Source organism: Xenopus tropicalis, chromosome 4, assembly GCF_000004195.4.
Source record: "Xenopus tropicalis strain Nigerian chromosome 4, UCB_Xtro_10.0, whole genome shotgun sequence".
Classification (NCBI taxonomy): Eukaryota; Metazoa; Chordata; class Amphibia; order Anura; family Pipidae; genus Xenopus; species Xenopus tropicalis.
The window spans coordinates 46,068,330-46,085,908 of NC_030680.2; the positions used below are offsets into that span (position 1 = coordinate 46,068,330).

Sequence of the window (17,579 nt, forward strand, 5' to 3'; positions counted from 1 at the left end):
TAATATTGTTTCCTAGTTTTCTAGGACATGTGTTTTGTGTCAGGCTTGTACAATGGCATGAGAGTGAATTGTGTCTGTGTATATTGCAGGTGTTTCAATTAGAGAAGTGCAGTGTATTGCTAATGTGTGTCTTGCTGGGTTAAATGCAGTCAGTTCATCTTGTACTTTTGGCCACTCAATCTTTTCAACTTGTTTTTGCCTTGGACTCTGTACGGCAAAACATTTTACCTTTTTTGCTCATTTGGAATGAATCAATGTCCATAAATACTTTTTTCAAAATAAACTTTGTAATGTTGTAAAAGAAATGATAAACATTATTGGCCATTAAGTTTTCCGGGCATCATGAACATTATTCAAAAGATTGAAATTAACTTTTTTTTTTCAAAAAGGTGGCAGAAGACACTTGGCTGGACACTCCTCAAATCAGCTCCTCTCGCCACACCGACAGGATCCTGAAACAGAACAACCAATGTTTAGTGGTGATGATAGTGCAAGACAGTCTGGGGAATGTTTCAGTGATGTTGCACTTTTTTCCAATGATGAGCCCTCAGAAACTCCCCAACAACCACAGAAGTCCAAAGCCACAATATCTCAGGTTCCCCCTCAAAAAGTGGAAGCTGAAAAAAGATCATTTCCACAAGTCACTTATACGGTATAACAAGTAGCTCATGAAAAAATGCACATTGTACACCTAGACTTGTGTGTTGCCACAAAAGCTTACAATGTCAGGCACGACAATCCTTACAAGGCAGCTATGTTAAACCTGCATGAGGAACACTTGAAGGTCCAGCAACAAAAAATTGCTTTGTTGGAAAAACAAAATTCCCTTTTAGAGAACATGACTGATGCACAACAGGAAATGAACCAAAACTTGATAACTGTTCTCCAAACAAGTTGAGTAATGCCAACACGCTCTAGTACTAAAGATAGTGCTGATAGTTCAGCAAGCACTTCTGCAGCTCCAACTAGACAGCTTCGTAAAAAAAATAAATGGCCATGTTTTCTTGATTTTGCAAGCAAAATTTTATTTTACAATTTGTAAGTAATCTTTGATTTTAATTTTCTGGGGCAAATTTGGTATTAAGCAATAATATTAACACACATTAGTCCTATGTGCTTATAGTGCTTTGTAAATAAACATTTCTCTTTTTGCTATTTCTGTTCGGGGGGGGGGAGGGGGAATCACCTGCTCAAAGCGACATGAGCTGCCACTCACTACTGTTGTGAGAAATAAAAGAAGGGAGCATTTCTTTTGTAAGTGTGCAACTAGTTTCACTGTGGAACAGTTTTGTTGGAGAAGTTGTTTTGTGTTTCTTTTTTATGGGATTAAAGATTGTAGGTACTTACAGGAAAAGTAATCGTTAACGATTTCTGCCCAGACTTGATTGCCTCTGTCATCTGCACTTTGGACAGGATGGATTGGATGGATTAGGTCATCCAGGTCCTCAGCCACAAAACCAGGTAAGCCATGCCGGATAGCTACATTGTGCAGGACAGCACAGGCTACAACTATCTGGGCAACTTTAGTGGGGCTGTACATGAGGCTGCCTCCCGACTTGTCCAGGCAGTGGAAGAGGCTTTTAAGAACCGCAAAAGTTCTCTTGATCACAGACCGCGCTCTGACATGTGCTTTGTTAAAAGCACATTCAGCCCGTGTATGGGGTTGATTAGCCACCTAGAGCAAGGGTAGCCAGCATCTCCTGAAATAAAATAAGATGTAATAATGCTGAAAACAAATAAGCTGCTTCCAGTCTCCCTCTGTCAAAACAGGGCCCTTTTGCAATTGCAAACCATGCTTATGGCAGGCAGGCCCTGGTTTGACAGTGGGAGACAGAAAGCAAATGTGGGCAAGTTGTGCTAGACATCATAAAGCCCAGACTGGCTTAGGATGTAAGCATCATGTGAGGAGCCTGGAAATCCGGACACGATGCTCCTGATGTTCATAGTAGCGTCACAGACCACTTGTATATTCAGGAAATTGTAACTTTTCCTGTTCCTTAATACATGCACCCTGTCTTGGGAGGGATTTAAAGCCACGTGGGTGCAATCTATGGCACCTAACACATTGGGGATGCCACTCACACCATAGAACTGCCTTTTGATGGTGTTCCACTCATTTCATTTGGTGGGAAATGAAATGTAATTGCCAGACACGGAATGTATGGCATCCAGGACCTGGTCAAGGCACCGTGAGAATGTGGGCTGTGACACTCCCCCGTAGATCCCTCCAACGTTATGAAAACTTCATGTGGCAAAAAAATGCAGGGAGCACAAAAGTTTGACAATGCCAGGAACAGCATGGTTCTGCATGTTAGTGGCTGCAGGTAAGGCTCCAGTACCTCATACAGGCTGTATATACTGCTGCTCTACTTAGCCTGTAGCACCTCACTATTTCTTCCTCTGTCAAGCCCTCTAGAGTGGATCTTTCCCTGAAAACTCTAGGATGCATCACTCTAGCATGTTCACATACTTGCTGATCCTCTTCCAAATCCATCAAAAATCCCAGGGCAAACTCCATCTTGTCTTCACAAATGCTCAAAAATCGCAATGTTGTTTAAGTACCGCCTCCCCCAATTAGGTGTTAATATTAGCAGAGATTATCACGATATTTAGCGCGTTTAACCCTTCAAATGCTTTGTGAATCATGCATTAGTATTCTTTTCCATTCGATAATTACCGCAATGCATTAAAAATAACCCATTGTGGTTAACGCATGCGAAATAACGTTGATGAATCTGTACTTATTTACTGCATGCTTTTTAACACAAAAACATGTGATAAGCGTTATCGACCTTTAGTGAATCGGCCCCATAGTGTGAAAACCCATTGTTGTGTATAGTGTAGATGTAGTATATTATTACAAATATACTGGATATTCCAATATTTACCACAGCCAGGTAAAAGGAAACAACCACGGTTCTTTTCCAGAGATGAAGCTAATTTATTTCAATTATCCAGCCCAGAGACAACAAATGATACAGAGTTCCTTTAAATATGCCCACAGGATCTGTTCTATAGGGATCAGCCTTCAGGACTTCTCCCTAACCTAACTTCTCTATCTTTTTGTGTGTTTCTACGTTACTGTCCATCTATGTGACTATCAGAGTTTCCTTAGTTATACTCTTAGAATCTCACTGACCAAAGTAGGGATGTGTTCTGATTGGCTGACAAGATAATCAGGTATCAGAATCTTATTGTGTTAGTCAGTCGGGTAGTTCCCATAAGGAGCCCGTCTCACCATAAACAACAGTACACACAATTCAACTTTGAAATGCAGGAAGTTGGCTTCCTGTGATATCTTGGTGTTGATCACCCCCCTATACCAAGGTAACCAACACAAAGGCACTTCAAAGCATTCCCAACTTAAGCAACTTAATTAACATCTGACTGACTCATTGTTTAAATCTATACAGATATCTTGTGCACTATGTACATTCATATAATTAAATGATACTAATTTCATACACTTGCAGGTATGTATGCACAGTCCCCAAACATATTACTACACTCCCCCACTTGGATCAGTTCTGCTCAGAATTGATCCACAACACATTAAAACATTCTTTTTTTCTTTTTTTATACAACTGTATAACATGTAAGTTTATAATTGTGTTATAGAGAATGCTAAACCAAGGCTCTTAAATTTTCTAGAAATGCTAATAGAACTGGTTACATATCACTTCTCCAGCTCTTTCTATTTCCCATTTAGGATGAATAAGGTATCCAAATCTATTGCAAGTGGCAGGTTTTGGGGTATGTAAAACCCACATTTAGCCACAAACTCTAGTTTTGGACACAATATCACCCTTACCTGATCTAGTCAGAATATTAACGGATATATCCCTGCAAATATGCAGCTAAAACATCAATATTCTGAGTATATGTGTTCTTTATAAATCCACCCATGTCTGTACATTTAGCTTCTATAGACTATATGCTAAATATGAGCCTTTGTTTAGCATCTCTAGACAGATATGTATAGCAACACTAATATATTTGCACTTTCTCTGGGCCACTCTCTGGATTTTTTTTTTTTTTTTTACATTGAAAAGCGAAAACATGTATACAGAAAGACACTGAATAAAACAAAACACTGAATAATAACAAGGTGGATGTTACTTAATTAAAAGTAGACGTTCAAGTCCTGAAACTCTGTAAATGATGTCCTGTTTGTATGTTAATGAGTTATTTTCATTGCATTTCCATCTTCCCACTTAAGACTCCTGCACTGATTTAGACACTGACAAACATCAGAACAGTTCATTCATTTTTTTTTCTTTAAAAATCCCATTGATCTATTACATTTGTGGGAGAACATTAGTTATAGAAGAAGCCTGAAGAATATATTTTGACATCAAACAGTATCCAGCCCATTGCACTACTGCATCCAGTCAAAAAACTTCTGTGGTGTCAACATCCAACACCTCTCCCTCTGTGTCATGCAAATTCCTTCACACCCCCACTTGGAAACTTTAGGTCTCATCTATCAATGCTCTACTGTCATTAAAAAAATTTGAAAAGCTGCTTAAATGTGAGATAAAAAAAAAACAAGTTTAACATGACCAAAAAATTCAGACACATTTATCCTTGTGCTTGAAGATCTTTTCCTGGAAGATAAAACTTAGAGAAAAATATTAATTCATATATTCTACATAAATTACATTGTCTCGAGATAAATTAAAGGAAAGTGCAATTGAACATTTAAGTGGCATGTATGGGTTTAGAATTCTATTAAAGTTCCTCCCCCATGGTCCTTAACACCAGAATGTGTAAGAGGGGCACGCCTTAATTTAGAAAGTTCTGTTTCCAGTAAAGAAACTTGTTGTTTTAAAAGATCCCTTTCAGCCCTGATCTTATCATATTCAAATTTAAGTTTTTCATGTTCCCTTTTTAGTTGGGGAAAGGGTATCCAAGTTCTAGATTTACGATCATTTTGATTGTTTTCTCTATTCTGCCATCTAGATTCATATTTTCCTTTCTGGCGGTCTGAATTGTAAACCCCCTTTCCTCTTTGAGGCCATTTAAAACCAACATACTCTTTCCTTTGTTGACCCTCTACTCTAAAAATTCTAGCAGCATCCACTACAAAACTTTCCTCCTTATTCCTCTTTCGCCACAAATTATCTGCCCTCAACAGAATGTCTTTTAGATCCGTAGGATCAGGAGTGATAGATAATATTCCTTCCCTGACATCCTCCTCTAAAGCTTCTAACAACATGACCCTATGAATTAAACCACCATGTTCAAATCCTGGATTATCAATTAGAATTTGTTCCATTACTGTGGCTATTCTATGTGATAATTCATAAGGACATTCCTGCTTCATTTGCTTTAATTTACCGGACAAAGACACATTTGATGTGATACCATACAACGCCCTAAGTATTTCCTTTAACACATCCCTTGTCCTGCGCTGCTGTCCACAGTTCTGTACAATCCTTACCCATAAACCATTTCCAACTACTCTCTGCAACACTCTATCTACATCCTCAGGATTCAAATTATACGTCTCTCTGACCCTTTGTAACTCACAGAACCACTTCATGAATCTGTTGATATCATATCTTGGTACCTGCCCAATATCTCTAACTATTGCATCCATCTCTTGAGGCTTTAATTGTTTTGAGATGAGCTGCACCTCCCCTGTATTGTCAGTATTTAAAACAGTTGTAGTGACAACAGGAGCTGCTGGGAAACTACATGCTTGATCTAATTCATTCCAAGGATACAGTTGTTTGTGTCCTTTAATTTCTGTGTTAAATTTGGAAACATTGTTTTCACAAGATTGGTCAGAAGTATTCCCAACCTTATCAAAAGCAATATTTATTGCATGTTTATGCTCCTCCAGCTCCTTTTCTACATCCTGTATTTTTACTGACAATTCGTCATTTACACCGGTTAAGTGGTCACATAGATTGGCCTTCTCAAGCAATGCCTCCCCAGTGGTTATGGCATGTAACCTTAACTCAGTAAAGTCGTATACTTATCTGCCTGTTCTGTAATATCAGTCTCCTTTTGTTTAATAATTTCTGCCATTTTTAAACAGCAGGAGACCAATCCCTGTATGATAAGTCCTTTGCGTTTTGCTTCCTTAGTTTTCTTATCAAAAACACTGTCAGCTATAAAATCTTTCATTAAATCCCATGAATTTTTACATTCTTGAGGGATTTCATATGGTCCCCCATTATTTTTAATATAACTAACCAACCAGGTGCTGACCATTTCTCCCTTAGTGCTATTACCACTGACTAAAGCCATTGTATATATAAAAGAGTGCTAACTTAAAATAAATTATATATATAATTAAAAAAAAAAAACAATATTCTTACCAACCCTTTTAGGTTCACAGTCACAGATTTCCAGACCACCGTCCTAGGGTTCCACACTTCCTTCCAGGGCTTCACTGCAGACTCTTGGGTCACAAATCTTCCACGCTTCTTCTGGTCACTAGTCACGGCACCAAAATGTTGCGATTTTCAATCAATCCGGGTCACGGCACCAAAATGTTGTGTATAGTGTAGATGTAGTATATTATTACAAATATACTGGATATTCCAATATTTACCACAGCCAGGTAAAAGGAAACAACCACGGTTCTTTTCCAGAGATGAAGCTAATTTATTTCGATTATCCAGCCCAGAGACAACAAATGATACAGAGTTCCTTTAAATATGCCCACAGGATCTGTTCTATAGGGATCAGCCTTCAGGACTTCTCCCTAACCTAACTTCTCTATCTTTTTGTGTGTTTCTACGTTACTGTCCATCTATGTGACTATCAGAGTTTCCTTAGTTATACTCTTAGAATCTCACTGACCAAAGTAGGGATGTGTTCTGATTGGCTGACAAGATAATCAGGTATCAGAATCTTATTGTGTTAGTCAGTCGGGTAGTTCCCATAAGGAGCCCGTCTCACCATAAACAACAGTACACACAATTCAACTTTGAAATGCAAAAGACCCCCCAGTTGGCTTCCTGTGATATCTTGGTATTGATCACCCCCCTATACCAAGGTAACCAACACAAAGGCACTTCAAAGCATTCCCAACTTAAGCAACTTAATTAACATCTGACTGACTCATTGTTTAAATCTATACAGATATCTTGTGCACTATGTACATTCATATAATTAAATGATACTAATTTCATACACTTGCAGGTATGTATGCACAGTCCCCAAACATATTACTACACCCATGAACAAAGAGAAACCACCCAAGTGCCCTATTTTGGAAGTTACCTAGACAGAGAGCCCCCTGACCATACAACCTAGATACAACATGTGCAGCCAGGGTAAATGACACTGTGAAAGGATCAGTCGGTCATTCTTGAATGAATAGGCAAAACTCCTCCAAACAGCCTGTTGGCAGTTTGACAAAATAGCATTTACCAGTGACTGAACAATTATCTCTATTTATCCACAAGATAAAAAGCCTACAATGCAGGTATAAGCTGGAGTAGAACTGCCCTGTAACAATTGTAACACCTTAAGTGAAGTGAAGACTATGATACTGCAAGGGACTATGGTTCAAGACTTAATAGACAAAGGCAATAAATAAGGTGAAACACTCAGGGATGTAGCTGCAAAGAAGCAGATTTAATTAATGGTGGAAACTCAGAAGGGTGCTCAAATATAAGAGGAGGCAAGAATCACCACTCACCAGATGCTTCCATCATCTGAAGTCTAAACTAGTTACCTATCTGGTATGCACGCACAAACCCTGTATCCTAAATAAGCAGCCTTCAGCCTGTACCATTCATACTTCATATCCTGGCAAATCCCACTGCCAGAAGTGCTTATATGGGTCAGGCTAATTAACAAGCAATGGATATCTACAACTGTGCATCTGTAGTATCAGAAACACAGGCCATACAATGACATTTTCAATGTCAAATAGATACTCTGCTGATTGACAGATTCCTTTTACCTGAAACTGTAATCTAAGAAATAATACTGATACACAAACAATACTACCATACTAGGAACACAACTGGGCCTTGTTTAGGGCAACCCCTTGAACCTCAAGGTGAAATGACATCTGTATGGACATTCTCTATAATGCCTCAGACCATAAGAATGTCCTCCGTATGAAAAAAAAGATCTACATGACATGCCTACTGGTAAATAACACTGTATCATGAAATTAAGCTTAGGAGTACATTTTAATCGATAACCATGTAAAGAACCTGCCCCTCTGGCTCATAGGAGAACCCACACAACTAAGGGCACACCCAAACGTAGGGTTATCTCAGTCAAGAATTAATAAAGCAGTGTCCTTCAGTCAAGTTATCAGTGAGCAAACACACATAACATCACAATATGGTGTTCCAAGTAGATGTTAAAGCATAAAATACATATCTGTTCATATGCCTATACACACATCTATACGCCAGTTTGGCATCTTGGTAGAACACTTGCACATGTCTCAGCTGGTTAAGCATTCAATCTGAATGTATACACTTCCTTACGATATGCATAGACACACCTGTACATTCTTCAGATGACTGTAGACCCCAACCATATTAAAACAAATAAGGGATCTTCTGAACCCACAGAGGACATGGCGCTAGCATGTGCTAAGCCATATGTTCTATATTATAGCAGATATTATGTATGCCTCTGTCAGGGCCCTGAGATACAACTCTTGGGCTAGGTACACTGGCAACCCCATAGCCACAGCCATGGACAGTAAAATACACTGTACCTGTACTTTGTGATAAGAAGCCCATAACATCACCATCTATTCATGCCAAGTTAATTGAAAACACGAGGGTGCTGGATAATCTTACCATCAAATATTGTTGTACATAATAATACATGCAGTCCATTTGCTAACTAAGCAAGCCTTATAACAAATATACAGGCTACTGTGTATATCAGACAAGTGTGAACCTTGATGAAACATACCTACTCTAAGAAACATTGCCGTATGAAATACATTTGTTTGCTTAATTGATTACGTAATACCGTATCCCAGCAGCATTACATTTTGCTGAAATGTGTAGTAAGACATGTAGACATATTAGACACGGATACAACCCAGCTACACAAAAGTGGTACTAATTAGTTTATATGTACAAAATAGCTTATATTAACTGCTCCTCAGAATAAGCATATATCAGAGCCTAGCAGCCTGCCAGCCCAGTGACCTTCCTCCATTAGGGCTACTGGTTCCAGGTGAGCAAACAGAACAGAATAGGAACACTGCAATGCCAGTTACATATACATACATTATATATATATATATATATATATATATATATATATATATATATATATATATATATATATATATATATTAGGGCTACTAGATTCAGGTGAGCATTACCCATTGCAGGTCAGCAGAGGAACACATTGACTGCAAACCCAGTTACCTATATCCATGAGGGCTATTGGTTTGAAGTGAGCTAACAATTAGCCAGGGCTCAGCATACTGCAGGCCAACATTAACTGCAAGCCCTGTTACCTATATCCCATAGGGCTACTGATCTCAGGTGAGCAAGCAATTAGCCAAAGCTCAGCACACTGTAGAACAGAATAAGAACACATACCTTATCAGCTGTTAATAAGTCAGGTTGTAATCAGACCCCTGAAAAGACAAACATATTACCATGTTCATATCCCAGACAGACAGGCTTCACAATTATACTGTGAACAGCAGCACTTACCTGAGGCTCCTGAATCAGCATTCTGGGCTGCTGAATTAGAGAGCAGAACCACCTCAATTTCCTAATGCTGGGAGCTGCACAGAAATAGGCATCCCCTAAATAACTAGGGGATGCTATCTGGCAACTGCAAAAACAGGTAACCAAAAGCATATTTATTGAATGATATAGAAAGGAAATCATAATATAGACAGAAATTAACAGGTTAAAATATTTCCATTAGCTAGAATTCTAACTAGAAATTAAAATGATTCTTGATTTCTCCGTAGGTTGTGAGGGATAGTCTTTTTATGAGTTAGGGTGGAACACACACATTCTTTCTGCTACTTGTATAGTTCATTTCTAACAAAAACAGAGAAATTCTATTTTGACTACATTATAGTTGCAAACTGTACAGTATCATACCAAAAGATATGCATGGATTGTATTTTGTTGATTCAGATTATTCCTGTATCTGACTCAAACCTCAACAGCTGCTGCATAAGCAAACATATTTACATACTGTAAGGTTTGATATAATATCCTATGTTCTCATATTCATATAATCATATATTCATATATGCATGTATTTTGATACTTTGATACACTTTGATGCTTAGCATATCATACTCCATTTTAGAAATGTATCTCCATTTTGTAACAGCAATCAGCAAGGCTTGAACATCCCATAATAGTTGTTTTTTCCCAATTAGTACTTTTGCATAGCTTGCATTTTACAGGATGTGAACCTTCAAAAAGTAACTTCATTTTATCTATGTACTCTATGTAAAATTTATGTCCCGCCTTGGCCGTCCTTGAAGAATGTCCTTGAGGATAAGGAGGTTCTACTCTATTTTTTGGAAATGATTCCTTTGTATCTGCATGGACTCAAAAAGGGTATATAAGCTATAATCACGTAAGAATAAACTGAACAAGTTTGAACTTCCATTCTGGTTGTGTCGTCCTTGTTCCCGTGCACGTCTTTGTCCCGGCAGGAGAGCTCCCACTCTGACTTGTTTTAGGATTTGCGGTCAAGAACCCTTACACATAAATATATAAACGTATTTTGATGATATTATGCACATTTTTCTTTATCTTTTCATATTTTGCCTACTTCCATGTATAAAAATTAGAGTAAATTACACCAGCCTTCTGCAAAGGACAGTACTACAAGAGAATGCACTGCATTGCAGAAAAAATTACAGTGCTATTTAAAATGGGTGTAAAATCTGGGGGGATTAGATGTCAGAATCTATATTTTCTGGGGCCAGGCCATATTGATAATATAAACAGTAGTTATATAATTAAGCTGGGTTGAAAAAAGATAAAAGTCCAAATGAACACCACTGCACATATTGTATATACACATACTTATACAGACCTATCAGTGCACCCAAATATATAAACTACAGGGGTCATTCTTGACACCGGGGGGGGGGGGTGCAATTTTGTTTCGTACGACAATATTGGTGAGTGTATGGTCAGTTTAAGTCCTTTTCCTAGCAAGCATTCACTTCACTCTAAAGTTATCTACTCCCTGACAATAAAGTATCCTGCCACTCAAATCATTCTTGGACTACCTTGGCTCAGGCAGCACAACCCAATCAGTGATTGGGCCACAGGGCAACTCACCGCCTGCAGTACAATTGTATTCCTGGTCCAGTTATTCCAGGTCATGTCTTTCTATTGCATTAAATTTCTCCCTCTTGCCTGAATGCTATGCTGAACTTTTTGATAGTTTTGATAGGAAGTATTCTGAGACATTCCCTCCTTATAGGCCTTATGATTGTCCCATTAACCTTATTCCTGGTAAAATACCTCCCAAAGGAAAAACATATCCATTGTCTTCTCCAGAGACTCAAGCGATGAAAGAGTGCATTTAAGGGAATCTTTCCAGAGGCTTCATTAGAAAATACACATCTCCTATGGAAGCCAGCTTATGTTTCTTCCAAAATAAAGATTGTGGTCATAGGTCATGTATTGACCATTTCTGCTGAAGATTTATCAATGGATTTTCTCTGATTGTGGCTCCTATTACAGCTATCACTTAAAAAGACTCTAAGTTCTCCTGGTCTTCTGAGGCCCAAAGAGCTTTTGAGTCCCTGAAAATTGCCATTGCTTCTGTTCATGTCCTAAACTTTTTGTCCTTTCACCGTTGAATTTGATACTTCTAATACAGGTGTTTAAGCCATTTTGTACCAACCAACTGGTTTCCAAGGTCCTCTGCAGCCCTGTGCTTTTTTCTCCAAAAAATTATCCTTTTCTGATATGAATTATGATGTTGGCAATTGGAAGTTGTTGGCTGTAAAATTAGCAAGTTGTTACTTCAGAATGCCAGTATGCCTAGTTTTGCCTGTTTCTGAAGCTTCACTAGAATACCATTCTGATAAACGTTTTGTTCTTCACATTGGTGTCTCAGGTTCTCACTTGGGGTCCTTACAGCAAAATTGTAGGCCACCCTGACATTAAAAAATCTCTTGACTCTTGATTTATGGTAGCCGTCTTTCTTCCAAGGTATTACCTAGTTTGTTGCTGCATGCAGAAGACACCACTTTCCCTTCAACCTCGGTCTGACATCTCCATTTATTTTATTGTATATTTATCAGTATCAGCAGATTTTACTATAGTTGTGGTGGGGGTGGTTGATCACATTTCAGCTGCTGCTCCAACTTGAAATGCAGCAGTAAAGTGTGACTGTAGTTTATCAGAGTCACATGACTAAGAACACCAGGGAAACTAATAATATGTCTAGCCCCATGTCAAATTTCAAAATTAAATATAAAAAAATAGTTTGCTCTTTTGAAAAACAGATTCAGGATGCAGGATTTTGTTGGAGAACCACTATTAACTGATGTGTTTTGTAAATATTAATTTGTAAAAATGTTTTTCCTTGACAGAATTCTTTAAAGAGGTCATCAACCCTGTATTTTTTAAACTTGGCCTTCCATCCAGTATGAATCTCAAATTCTTTTCCATGTGTTCTTCCTTACACCTATGGTCAACAATGCTTTTCTTCTGACTATTCATCTTCTCCTCCTGTATCTTTCAAAGGGCACCAAGAATTTGAAGTTTGGGAGATTGTGGATTCTGGCAAGATTAGAGGTAATATTCAATACCTTTTTTATTGGAAGGGGTTTGGTCCTTGGGTTTCAGCTAGGGGCATTTATGGTTTTCATTTAGATATCATCTTTGATGCCAAATTCTGAAATAAATAGCTTCTTCTAGTCACTTTTGGCAATATTGTTTTGCTGGTTTCTGACTGTACCTGTTTCTGACCTTTGCCTATCCTTAACTTTGCCTCTGCTTGACCCTAATCTGTACCTCCTTACAGAACCATTCACTGTTGTGTATAGGCTCCCTGTTAATCCAGCAACAGAAAGTTCTGGGGCCCCAAAAAGGGCATACAAGTAGACCACTGTTGCCTGTGTTGCTTCCTTTGTGATGCCTCAGTAGAAAGCACCAGGACATCAGCCAGGTCTTTAGCGTTATACATGGCAGATAGACAAGCTCTTTTACTCAAGCATAAGGCAGCAAATCTTGCATCCAAAAACAAGCTTTGTGCTATTACCATTTGAAGGTCCTTTATCCTTTGGAAAAGAGTTAGAAGTGTTTGTAAGGGTACTCACCCGCGAGGACCTGTTTTGCACGCCCACGTGCGTGCGCGTCCTGCTCATCGTGCATCTAAGTGCGCGGTGTCTATTTAAAGACGCCAAACACCCGCTCCAGTGCTAAGTTGTCTGCAGCCTTGCCTATGAAACTAAGCCTGCTTGATTTTGGATTGATATTACCCATTGCTGACCCTTCGTCTGTTTGACCCATTTTCGCTCATTGCCGCCTGTCCAAGACTTATCACCTGTTTCCGTCTACGTATCCGTCTGCTGCCTGCCCAAGACCTTCTGCCTGTTCTCGACTATGACTCTGTCTGCTGCCAGCCCAAGACCTTGCCTGCACCCGACTACGAGCCTGCCTTACCTTTTACAGCCTCCCTGCCTATTCTCCTAACCCTCTCCTGTACCCATTTTCAGGAGTACAGGTAGTGGAAGCTGTAGGGGAGAGTCATTTCTCCACAAGATATTCTCCGCTATGGGTTTGTGACAGTACAACTTAGCCAGCATGGAGAATTCCGGAGAAGAATCTCCCCTCGACCTCATCTCACAACAACTCACAGCCCTGACTCAGGCCGTCCAGGACTTGCAGACGGGCTACCAACAACTTCAAACCCAGATTCAAGCCAATCCGGTGGCCCCACCTCCAGGAAGTCTTCCTTCGGTCCAAGATGGGGCACCTGCTGCTTCTTCTTCAAACACCCGTGCCACGGGGGGTTCAGTTGCCATAAACGTCCCTGAACCTAAGGTTCCTATGCCTGACTTCTTCTCTGGGGACAGAAGCCAATATCGCTCCTTTATGAATGGACGCCGACTGTTGTTCTCCCTCAAGCCCCAGACTTATGCCAATGAACAAGTTAAAGTGGGGGTAGTAATTTCCCTCCTTCGGGGTTGTGCTGTTTATACCTTATCTGATGCCATTTTAATGTTAGATTGTATGCATTAATATTAGTTCAGCTGTTATGTGGTGCCACCTAGTGACCCTCTTGGGATAGTTGTCCATATGTTAATTATACACATCATTCAAGGTTAAACCTCCCCCCTAAAGTTCACAGGAAGTAGAAGAGTATCCATTTTGAGCACACACAGGCAGCTCACAAGCAGAGGGACAGACCTTAGGATTCTTCACCTTTACACAGGCCCTGGTTACATAACCGTCTGTAAGTAAGATGCTAGGTTTCCTGTATGTGTTTACATGTGTGTATATGTTGTACAGGTTGTGATGCAATGTTATTATGTTGTTTTACAGTTTTACAAAAAGAACTCTTTATAAGGATAAAGCATTCAAGTTATTCAACTCACAGAGCAGTCTGAGTATTCTTTGCTGAGTCTTATGTGGAGTGTGTTAAGCTGGCTGGTTAACCTATATTACTCAAGGCACAATATAGTGTGGAAACAGTACAGTAAAAAGACGGTTGCAGCAGACCTGTATACAGAGGCGACTGCATCCTAAACATTAGTCTGAGATCGGGGAAGAAGTATATACCTGATGATGGGCCCCCCATGAGACAGCATGGCAGGGAGAAAGCTAGCGTGAGTTACGGTCACATGCGTCCAAATCATCCAGGTCTAGCAAGATGTCTGCAGCGAGTTCCCTAGCACGAGCGAAGGCAGAGGCCACACGTGTACAGCTAGCCTTTGCAGAAAAAGAAGCTAATGTGAAAAGAACAATCGCAGAAAAACAGGCTAGCATGAAAAGAGAAAACGCAGAAAGAGAAAGAGAAATGGCAGAAGCAGAAGCAGAGCTGCAAATTCTGCAGTGTCAGAGAGAAGCTGCCGCAGCAGCAGCTGAAGCTGCGGCCTACCTAGAAACATATTCATCAGAGAGTGAGGGAACCCATGAAGGCCCAGAAATGCCGGAGAAACCTCTTTCCCCTGCAGAACGTGCAAGTGAGTATGTTCAGCGGGTTTCTAAGTATGCCAACCACTGAGCGGTCGATTAAAACTGAGCCAGCAGAAGTATACAGGCCTAAGCCGGCAGCAGTTACAAGTACACCAAGGCAGCACTACAGCGCCAGTGACGTCAAACCAGTTAGAAAATATCCAGCAGAATACCCAAGAGACAGAATTCAGAGTTTCCCATTGCCTCAGCCTAAAGATTGTGCGCCTGAGCAACAATGCATACAAGATATCACTAAATATCTGCTACGCAAAGAAGCAGTTAACTCAAGCTTCATCAAGTTTGATGACTCCCCTGAAAATTACTGGGCCTGGAAGTCCTCCTTCCAGAATGCAATCAAAGATTTGAACCTTTCAGCCTCAGAGACGCTTGACCTGATGATAAAATGGCTAGGTACAGAGTCAGCCGAACATGCAAAAAGTATGCGCAGAGTGCATTTGTTCAACCCTTCAGCAGGACTTGATATGGCTTGGCAGAGACTAGAGAAAAAATATGGCTCACCTGAAGTAATTCAGCGAACGTTACAAGATGCCTTCCCCAAGCTGACCAACAAAGATGCCAAAAAACTAGAACAATTGGGAGATCTTCTTCTGGAGATAGAGTGTGCTAAAGAAGAAGGATATCTGAGAGGTTTAACATACTTGGACAATGCTATTGGTCTTAATCCCACGGTGGAGAAACTACCATACCACATGCAATTAAAGTGGGCATCTGTTGGAACCAAGTATAAAGCTGAAACAGGAGAAGATTTTCCCCCTTTCTTTGTGTTTTCCAGGTTTGTGCAGCAACAAGCACAGATGAAGAATGACCCCAGCTTTGCCTTTACAGCAACCGCGATCAATCACCTAAACCTGAAAGGCCTTACAGATACCACAGTAAGACCTCTGTGTCCACACACAAAACATTTGTCCCTACAGAAACCTCACACTCTCAAACCAGCAGCAAGGAGGGCAGTATAGAGAGCCCTGGTGTAAAGGATTCAGAGGCAAACCTATAGGTGAAAGAATGTATTTTCTCAGACAGAATGGCATCTGCTTCAAGTGCTGTGAAACCACCAAACACATAGCCAGAGACTGTAAAATATCAGTGAAGTGCTCAGAATGTGGCAGTGAGAAACATATTGCAGCTTCACACCCTGACTTACCTGCGCCACCAGCAGAGACTGTACAAGCTGGGACAGATCACGGCAGGGAGCTTAGTGACAGCTCACCTCCTCCAGTAATGTCTAAGTGCACTGAAATCTGTGGAACAGGTAAGAGCTTCCGATCATGCTCTAAAATATGTTTAGTGACTGTGTTCCCCTCTGGACAAAGAGAGCGAGCAGTGAAAATGTACGCAGTCCTCGATGAACACAGCAACCGATCTCTTGCAAAGTCAGACTTTTTCAACATCTTCAACATTAAAACTACTGTTGCTCCATACACTTTAAAGACTTGTGCAGGCGTTACAGAGACTGCAGGCAGAAGAGCCACAAACTTCATTGTTGAATCCTTTGACGGAAAAACACAGCTCCCTTTACCAGCATTAATAGAATGTGATATGTTACCAGATGACAAGGAAGAAATCCCTTCTCCAGAAGTAGCTTATTACCATCTCCACCTCCGTTCAATTGCTAACCTCATACCAGCTATTGATCCTGAGGCTTCCATACTTTTGCTCTTAGGAAGAGACATTTTACAAGCACACAAGGTGCATGAGAAAATCAATGGTCCCTTTAATGCCCCTTACGCACAAAGACTTGAATTAGGATGGGTAATAGTAGGAGAAGTTTGCCTGAGATCTACACACCAGACTAATAGAGTCAGTACCTTAAGAACGTCTGTGTTGCCGAATGGGCGTACCACCTTGTTGAACCCATGTCAGAACAGGTTCACAGTCAAAGAAAGTTTTGATAACCTAACGCATTTCAGTGACTCTTCTGTGTGCAGCCAAGAAGACATCAGCTTCAATCCAGAGACTGATAAGCTAGGAACAACAGTGTTTCAAAAATCAAAGAATGATGACAAGCAAGCTCTATCCATAGAAGATCAAGTGTTTCTTCAGATCATGGACAAAGACACCTATCAAGACGACAGCCACAGCTGGGTTGCTCCATTGCCTTTTCGTACACCCAGGTGTAAATTGCCTTCCAACAGAGAGCAAGCCATAGTACGTCTCGCCCCACTTCGCAGAACTCTGCATGGTAAGCCAGGAATGAAAAGAGACTTCACAGATTTCATTAAAAAGATGCTGGACAATGACCACGCTGAGATTGCAAGACCACTGGAACAAGGTAAAGAACACTGGTATCTGCCGATGTTTGGCGTTTACTATCCACACAAACCTGATCAAATAAGAGTTGTATTTGACTCCAGTGCTGAGTGTGAAGGTGTCTCTTTAAATAATGTACTGTTAAGTGGCCCTGACTTAAACAACACATTGTTAGGGGTT

The 17,579-nt window shown here is 40.1% G+C and overlaps 1 long non-coding RNA gene and 1 other non-coding gene across 2 annotated transcripts; both read right to left on the reverse strand.

The window, feature by feature from the left end:
- Positions 1-283: 283 nt before the first annotated feature.
- LOC105945696 lies at positions 284-1,680 on the reverse strand. The gene is made up of 2 exons (XR_001169277.2): positions 1,348-1,680; positions 284-452 (listed from the first exon to the last, which is right to left on the reverse strand). It is a non-coding gene; the product is annotated as an uncharacterized LOC105945696 (long non-coding RNA).
- Positions 1,681-3,759: 2,079 nt separating this feature from the next.
- On the reverse strand, positions 3,760-6,878 carry LOC101733854. Its single transcript, XR_004222341.1, has one exon. It is a non-coding gene; the product is annotated as an uncharacterized LOC101733854 (transcript).
- Positions 6,879-17,579: the final 10,701 nt, after the last annotated feature.